General features: G+C 33.2%; 1 protein-coding gene across 2 annotated transcripts in view; it reads left to right on the forward strand.

Moving 5' to 3' along the window:
* The window catches only part of LOC118738837 (Ig-like and fibronectin type-III domain-containing protein 2), a 275,040-nt gene that overhangs the window by 121,203 nt on the left and 144,660 nt on the right, over positions 1 to 9,177 (forward strand). For both annotated transcript variants that reach the window (XM_036469845.1, XM_036469843.1), the window contains one exon: positions 108 to 131. The gene's annotated coding sequence lies outside the window, so the exon portion shown is untranslated. The remainder of the gene's footprint in view (positions 1 to 107; positions 132 to 9,177) is intronic.

The raw sequence follows: 9,177 nt of genomic DNA on the forward strand, positions 1-9,177 counted from the left end.
TATTTAAGATATCAGTTATTCAATGATTAGTAATGTAATAAAAATAAATGCAACTCTTAATTCGGCAACAAATTATTTATTTAATGTCTTTTTCTTTCCCTTTGCAGACCTCACACAAAACTCTACGAAAGGTGAGTTATTTTTTTATTAATCAGAATAAGATTTGCTGTTAAAATATCCAAATAGTTAAATTTACACCAAATGCGATTTTAAACTAATTTCATAGAATCATTTATCTATGTATCTCTCTCTAATATTTATGTCAAAGCATTAAAATCACTTTTATGTCATGAATTATGTTCCTGTGCGCGTTGGTGCATTATGCTGAGCAAAATATGAGGGGACATTAAAGTAATGAAGCATAAAGCACATTTTATGGCAATATTTAACAGCGAACACAAAAGCGGAAACAGATGGCCAATAGGAGAATATTATGAGGGGGAGAGACTGATTTTTTTATGCAGGAGGGGGAAAGGTTTTTTGACACTGCACTGCACTGGAAAGCACTAAAGCTAGGACAAAGCAAGCGCAAGAAAGTGTTAAGTGAACTATGCTGTGATAACTACTAATTTTGACATGCGAAATGAGCTACAAATGCATAAATTTAAAAACACCTATAATTTTTTAATATTGATGAAAAACATAAAGTAAACTCAAATAATAGCTGAAAGTATTTTATTTATTGAAATAATAATTAATTTTTTAGCCAGAAACAAATACACTATTCACCATAAATATTTTCCATCAAAACCATTAAACAAATAGAAATTTAATCCGAACTGCTTGGTCATGCAAATTTAATGACCATAGGTATTTAATTGAAATCATAATCGGTGTCTGCTCATTCAGCCAACAGTGGTAGTACAAAGTTTCAATAATGACACAATGATATTGAAAAATATTAAAAACATTTCTGCAGTGTGCTAAATATTTGTTTGTCATAATTTGAGTGAATGTACATTAGGGTGCCCCTAAAAACGCGTAGCTAAACATTACGATACGAGGCATCCGTGTTTTCTTCGCGGCGATTTTGTCGGTGTAATTCGATTCTGGCTAAAATAGTAAAAATTCTTTCGCAAGAAAAAAGAAAGCCAGGTAGTAAGATAGTTCGAAAAACATTTGTTATTCTAGCACAAAGCACAGGCGTGCCATTCGTAAAATCTGAGTTCTAGTTCTCGGGCAGCCGAATTTTTTCTTTGTTTTTAAATAAGTTTTTTTTTTAATGATTTTCTTTTAATTTCTAGATATTTAGAAAAATATATATTTTTTAATTAAATTTAATTGTTAGAAGCTTATATTATTTATGTATGTATTTTTGCTTTCTTAATTTAATTTTCTTTTAATATTAAGAAGTCATTGTTATTGTTTTAAAAAAAAAAATTTCTGGAATTTATTTTATTTTTTTACTTACCTTTTGTTAGTTAAATTTTCTTTAACTTTTTAGATTTTATTGTTTGAAAAAGAAAAGTATTTTTTTTTTATTTTATTTAATTTTTTGAAATTTATTCTGTATGTATAAGTTGTTAATTTAATTTGCTTTAAATTTTAATATTGTATTGTTTTGAGAAGAAAAATATATTTGTTTTATTTCATTTAATTTTTATTTTTTTAACTAATTTCATTTAGTTTTTTACAATTTGTTTTATTTATTTCTTTTTTAATTTACAGAATTTGTAAATTTCATTTTCTTTATTTGTCTTATTTCATTTAATTTTTAGTTTTTGTATTTTTTTAACTTATGGGTCTTGCCATGTAAAAGAGGAAAGAGACGTAAATTTAAATATGCCCTAATTATCTCTATTTTATTAGTAACTGCTTTTTAAATTACTACATTTCATTTATCTGTTGAAAAATATTAAAAAAGTAAAAAGATGTTGTAATTTTTTCCTATGGAAACTTTTATTTCTACATAATTACTTTACACCAGTCACAAGGAGATGTCCCACCAGGCACAACTTTAAATATTTTTTAATATTTCTATGAAGACTATATTAACTTAATTTTTATTAAAAACGAAAGCTTATAATTAGTATTTTAAAAACAAAAACATCGTTCGTGAAGATTTGTTATGTTTTGGCCAAAATTCATCTTTGAGTGCAAAAGGGTAAAATAGCGTTATTTTCAGTATCCCACCAGTCACATTGATTCAAATGATAGTTATGTAAAACTAAGAAATCATTTGGTATTTTTGTTAAAGCAATTTTATACACATGTTATCGTTCAATGTTAAATAATATCTTTCGATATTGTACAGGATCCGACGACATAATTATAATACACAATTGATACATTCTGGAGTAAAATGTCACACCATTCACAATGGAATGCCCCTTTTCTGTCTTTTGTTTTAAAAATAAAATTTTTTTCTTTTACTTTAATTTATTTTTTACGATCTATTTTCGTATTTTTGGTTTAATGTTTTCTTTTTTAATTTTTAGATTGTATTGTTAAAATTTTTTTAAAATTTTTTTATAATACAATATTTTTTAGTCATTGGACCTCGGAATTATTAACAAGAAAGTGACATAGGCGGCGGTTAGGAAGTAGTATATACACTTGCTGTATTCGATTCCTTTGTTGCACAGGTATTTTGTTCCATCGGAAAAGCGGGTAGTGCATCCAATTTATCAAGTGGACAAGTGGAAACATAAGAAAATTTCCAAAATCTTCTTCTAGAGCAGTGTGCCATGCATATAAATAACAACAGTAAGAGATTTCGAGGAATAAGGGACACCATAATGCACTTATGTGTTTAAGCAGGTGTCATGTGTCCAATAACAACAACAAATTTATAATAAATCTGAAAATTTGTATATGAATTATAGACAATAGTCGCTGTATATTTATGACAAGTGCGAATTGTTTACGTCATGTTGTAGTTGTTGTTGCTATAATTTTTTTCTGTTTGCGACTCATTACGCTTAATTAGAGAGCATAAGTGCACGTACATATAGGTTAAATTGTTTACTGAAATGTAACTGGTTTGGTTTATTTTTGTTTTTCGAAAAACCAAGTGTGATATCGAATTACACGTAGTAATCGATTTTTTTGTTTAAAGAGTGAATATTTTATATTGAGTTTTAGCAAATATGGGTTCTGAGATATTAATTAATCATTTCCGATGATGAAAAGGTTGAAAAAATTCAAACTTTCATAGAAAAAAGCAAAATCTGTGTACATTTTTTTTTTATTTGCGTTAAAGCCTGTTCTGTTACAAAAAAATCAAGCTACTAACGGATAAAAATGATGTATGTATAAATAAAAGAAAGGAATATTCAAATGAAAATTTGCAAGGATTTTTTTTTATAAAATATAAGCAGGAGAGCATGTTACTCATACGCCATGGGCACTAAGCGTGACCAGGTCGCATTGCAGGATTTTTTCACGTGGTCTATTGTACATAAACAGAGCACACGAACCCGCTTATCTGACAAAACATCAATTTATTGAAAAAAATTAAAAATCAGACTGAAATTAGGCCCACTTCTTATATATGTATAAGCGTAAATTTCAGATAGGCGAAAACTTCGATATTTCGAATTTTAAGGATGCTAAATTACCCAAAGTTGATACTCAAAAAAATCTCTTTAAAAAAAATACGATAATTATGAATTTTTGGAAAATGGGCGCTGTATTGCCACTTAGGACCATATAAGTTTATCTCATTGTCGAGATTATCTGAAATTAGAAAGGTGAGAAACTTAGAATTCTTTACTTGTTTGTATATTTCTTTAAACATTTATTAAATTTCATATGCTGTGCGGCACATTTTGTAGCAAAACCACTAAATCACTAAAATTAATTGAATGCTCGTCACTACTAATTAAGTAAATTGAAATCTGTGTTTCAATTTGCATTTTTCTTCACTTTAAAAAAGCTGATCAGTCATTAGTGACTATTTTTAAATAATTTTGACAGTCACAGTTTTTGCAGCATTTAAGTAAAAAAATTGCAGTTAGTAGTTTATTAGACTTTCGTTTTTTCCGAACGAAACGTTGGCTGTTCATACAGTAACTAAAAAAGCACACAAAAAAGTAGCAATAAACATTCGAATTCAGCTGGCTGCTGTCAAATTAAAGCAAATCGCGTGAAGAGTTTAATTGAACCGAAAAAAAAAAACAAATATGTAAATCTATGAATCAGCATATAAACCAATAGCTATGTATATGCAAATTTGAAAAAAAAAAATTTCAAGAATTTTAATCTGTGCAAATTGCTGAGCGCAAAAATTATAATAGTAAACAATGCAATTACCACACATTCGGGCGCGCTTGAAAATTGACTAACAAAAAAGTGCTTAAATCAACAATATACCATGTATATTAAACAGTCATGCAAACAACGCTGCCAGTAGCATCCCTGCAGAAAAAGATGATCAATTACTTAGTTAAAATAACCAACTTCGAGTTAGCTTTTTTGCGAGATTTCGATAAATAAATACCATTTAATTAGCTCTGACAAAACTAACTTTAAGTTAGTTGTAAAGTCGTGCAGGTGTCATGCAGACGTTATCGTGAGTTTCTTTTCTTTACAAGTTTCTATTGAAATATCCTCATACAAAAATTATCAATACACTTTTTTCTGCACTTCGCCGATTCTTTTTCGTATTCAGGACAAATAAAATAAAGAACGAAATTTTATATTATCATTTTGATGTTATGTCTGATCGAATTCAAAGTGAGATTACCTACAAAAGAACTTGTAAGCAAATAAGCAAATATGTAATGTTAAATAAAGTAAGTAAATAAATAAAAGTATAAAGGATTAAAAAATATGTTTTTATTGATTTGATGTCCAAAAGCAGTTAGCTTTAAGTTAGTTAACATCTAATGCAGAGGAAACCAGTTCTCACTATTTTGCGGTCATTGCCATTCAAAAGAAGTTAGCTACGGCCTAAGGAAATAGTTAATAAATAGTTACCACTTGGCGACTGCTAGTTAGTTAATAGTTAGCTACAAACTAGTGCCATTTCCTGCAGGGATGTGGACGTTTGCATGTGTATGCGTAGGTGCAGAAAAAACTGAATATAAATTCAATAACAATCAAATGATAACCAATAATTTAACTGATCATTAGTTTCGCGTGTAGAAATGTCATAAAGTGTTAAATTTGAAGAGGGATTTGTTTATTGTCAACAAAAATTAATTTTAAAGAGCAGTTATTGGGCAGTGTGCAGCTTAAAAAAGTTAAAATAAATATTGAGAATAACTATAATCAAAAAATGAAAAAAAATTGTGCCAACTTTTTGCTTCACTTACGATTTCAGGTCAACAGATAAACGCAAATATAAAACTAAGCCAGGGGTATGTGGATTTAAGCCAACAAATTGTATACCAATCAGGCATTATGAAATCTGAATCTGAATCTTATGAAAACTGTTTACGAAAGGTTGAAAAGTTCGTTTCATTCCAATCAATACTTTTAGCTTTTTAATTCGATTTTCTAGAAACATTTTGAGTATGCAGTTTAACTTTTTTAACTAGCTTAGACTTACCATTGCTTTTTGTCAATTTTTTGTGGAAGGTTTTGGTAATTTTCTCCACACAAAAAAATTGTCGAAAATGCGTGAACAAAAAATTGCAAAACTGTGATTGAAAAGTTTCAAATTTTGAAGAAAAACATTTGCTTAGATGCGCTGAATTTTCATAAATGTTTTAAAATTTTGATTAACGTGGCTGTTTATAGATAGTAAGCTATATTTTCATAAACAAAAAACAATCTTTAAACAAAGAAAAACAGTCAAAATGTCAGTTCCCTATTTACATTTTCGCCGCTTTACATACATCCTTACTAATTTTATAAATCTTAAAGTGAGTTTGTTTGTATGCTACGCTTTCACGCTTTAACTACTCAACCGAACATCATGAAATTTTGTACGCTGGTGTCTTTTAGCCCAACTTAAAATATAGGATAGATTTATTTTTTTTTATTGATGTAAAAAGGGTATACTGGGCCATAAAGTCCTTCCAGCCCTACAAATTTCCACGCATGGATGGTATTTTCCCTGCCCAAAATCAGTCAGCATCTGACGTTTTATGTCCGATACTTGTCTTAATCTATAATGCTTGTTTGTATTAAACTTAATTTCATGCCCAAGGGCTGGACCCTGCCGAAAGTTGTGTTTATTCCCAAGGGAGGTAGACCCTCCCACGTTAAACCAAGTGACTTACGACCGATAAGCCTTACTTCTTTCTTTCTCAAGGTTCTGGAAAGACTTCTAGACTCGCAGATCCGACAGGAAATTGATGTAAATAATCTCGCTAGCTGTGAACACGCTTACTGGAAAGGTAGATCTGTGGATACAGTTTGGCATAGTATTGTCAGCACCTTTGAAAAGGCTCTCGCTTGTAAGGAATTCGCACTAGGCATATTCCTAGATATCAAGGGTGCTTTCAATAATGTTCTTTAAGCTCTAATACGCCTTGGGCTGGATCACCCTATGGTCGAGTTTGATCATCGCCTCTTAGGCATTAGAGCTATTTATGCGGAGATGGGGGAGGTATCTATAACAAGATATGCAAGTCGCGGAACCCCACAAGGCGGTGTTCCCTCCCCACTTCATTGGAATCTAAAGGTGGTTACCCTGTTGTCACGGTTGCAAGGTACAGGTTGCCAAGTCATTGCTTACGCGGATGATCTTGCCCTGGCGGCAGATGGTAAGCACCCCCAAGTTCTATGTGACTAACTTCAAGGCGCCAAACGCATCGTGGATACCTGGACCAAAGAAGTAGGACTTAGATTCAATCCGGCAAAACCGGCCATGGTTCTGTTTTCAAAGAAAACGAAAGCTGTCCGGCTACAACCTCCTCATTGAACGGTATCGCACTGACTTTTTTGAAGGAGGTTTGATATCTGGGCGTTATTCTTGACAGAATTTTAACTTGGCGGCGCAATTCTGAAGAGCGCTGCAAGAAAGCTATAACTGCTATAAATGCCTTTAAATCGGCGATTGGGAAGAAATGTGGATTGAAGCCTCACATTTTGAACTGGATGTATACAGCGATTGTGCGTCCCATTCTATTCTACGGCATAACGGTTTGGTGGCCGTCCGTAGATAAATCTACAATAAGAAACAAATTAACAGCGGTCCAAAGGGTGGCGTGCATGATTATCACGAGAGCTTTACCATCGACGCCGACTAAAGCCCTAGAGACCTTGCTTCACTTGATACCCGTGGACCTGTGTGGTAAACTACAGGCAAGCTGGAATGCTATTAGATTAAATGCACTAATCAAATGGAGTGACATGAGGTTTGGGCACTCTAGAATTTTGGAAGATCTTCTAGAGGACTTTAGGCACCTGAACTACGAAGCCCCTTCTACGGGGCTAAAGAATTATTTCCAGACAAGGATCCCTTCAAGGGAAGATTCGGAGGAGGATTCGGTCTTGGTATCGTATTCTGACTCAACAGCCATCTACATTGATGGCTCCAAGTTGGATCTGAAGGTAGGAAGGAGGTTTACTCGCAAGAACTCTCACTTAGTCTCAGTTTTCGTCTGCCAGATCTATGCAGCGTTTTTCAGGCTGAACTGACAGCAATAAATGAAGCTGCAAGTTAGCTGATCGATTCTCTAATTAATCTGAAGGCGGTAACAATCCTTTCTTACAGCCAAGCGACTATTAAAACACTTAATAGTGACAAATCTACGTAGAAGGTTGTTTTGGTATGTAGAGCCACTCTTAATGAACTGGCAAGATGTTATGTCACTAATGTTGTATAGGTGCCAGCCCGTAATGCGGGCATTCCGCTATCTTCTTGCAAGCTCTGGCTGGAGAATAACTTTGTCGGACAGGCTAATATAAGATGGTCTGCGGAGCCTACTTGCAGGATAGCAAGACATATCTGGCCTAAGGTTGACAAGCGTAGATCTCGCCCTCTCCTCCACTTGGAGCAACCACTGTTGCGGCATGTTATTGGAGTTCTCAACAGGCATTGCCTGATGGGGATCCACGCCACTAGAATGTGTTTGCAGTCAAACGACTACTGTCGGAGCTGCCGCGATGAGGAGGAAAACGAAAGCGTGGAGCACTACTTATGCTACTGTCCTGCTCTGGCGAGAGCTCGTCGATGCTCTTTCCTCCATTATTCTTTTGAATATCTGGCCGAATTGGATCCAGCCAGTGTCTATAACTTTGTGCGCTTCATCAGAGCTACGAAGAGGTTCCATTATTAGGGTAAGAGGAGGGGCATATATGGAGTCTCTTATACGGCATCAAAACGGGGCCATGGTGGCTTAAGTGTGCCCTTTTCCTGAAGAATTAAGGCAGCCGAGATATCCTAACCTAACCTAGCCTATCTCACGTATGCATTCTGCTATAAGTAACTTATTGTAATTAGGTATTGGAATGAAGCGTCTGTCAGGGCATTGCCAATACAGAATGACTCAACGCAGAGAGTGCAGAGTAAATTTCTGGTTACCTCTTGCAACCTCATCTCAGGCTTTCTGAACTTGGCGACTAGACACTATGAAATATTTAAGCTCGTCTTACGCTTTGGGATAGGGTCGATTACCATAGCTACATAAATATCGTTATCGATAACAAAATCGATAAATATTGTTTTCAGGTGACTGCAACGATAAGGATATTGGTTCACCATCGATAACGATAGTGATGGTGAAATCGATAATCATAACGACAACGTCAGCTATACCAAAATCAATAACAATACAAGTGTTACCGCAAGAAACTTATTACAATAATTTAAGAGCAATGAAATTTTTAACAACACCCTAATTAAAATAGAGATTATTGCGTTCTATGTACACTCAAAATATAAAACAGAAATAAAATTAAGGAAGCCTTTTTTAAATTAATATTTTTTCATTCCTATTTACAAGACTGAAAATGATTGTTTTTGATACTTTTGGCTTAATAACAATGTACACTCAAAAATTTTATTGAGCTTGCCGGGCACCCTGAAATTGTGCATATGGAAACTGTGCATACGAAATAATGCATATGAAAAAAACCGAAATAATGCATACGAAAAAAACCGAAATAATGCATATATGCACAGTTTCGGTTGAAAACCGAAATAATGCATATGAAAAAAACCGAAATAATGCATATATGCACAGTTTCGGTTGAAAACCGCAATAATGCATATTAGAAAAACCGAAATTATGCATATGCACTCTTTCGTTTGAAAACCGAAATAATGCATATGAAAAAAAA

The sequence above is a fragment of the Rhagoletis pomonella genome, unplaced genomic scaffold, assembly GCF_013731165.1.
Source record: "Rhagoletis pomonella isolate Grant_MI unplaced genomic scaffold, Rhpom_1.0 Rhpom_scaffold_00005, whole genome shotgun sequence".
NCBI classification, from domain to species: domain Eukaryota; kingdom Metazoa; phylum Arthropoda; class Insecta; order Diptera; family Tephritidae; genus Rhagoletis; species Rhagoletis pomonella.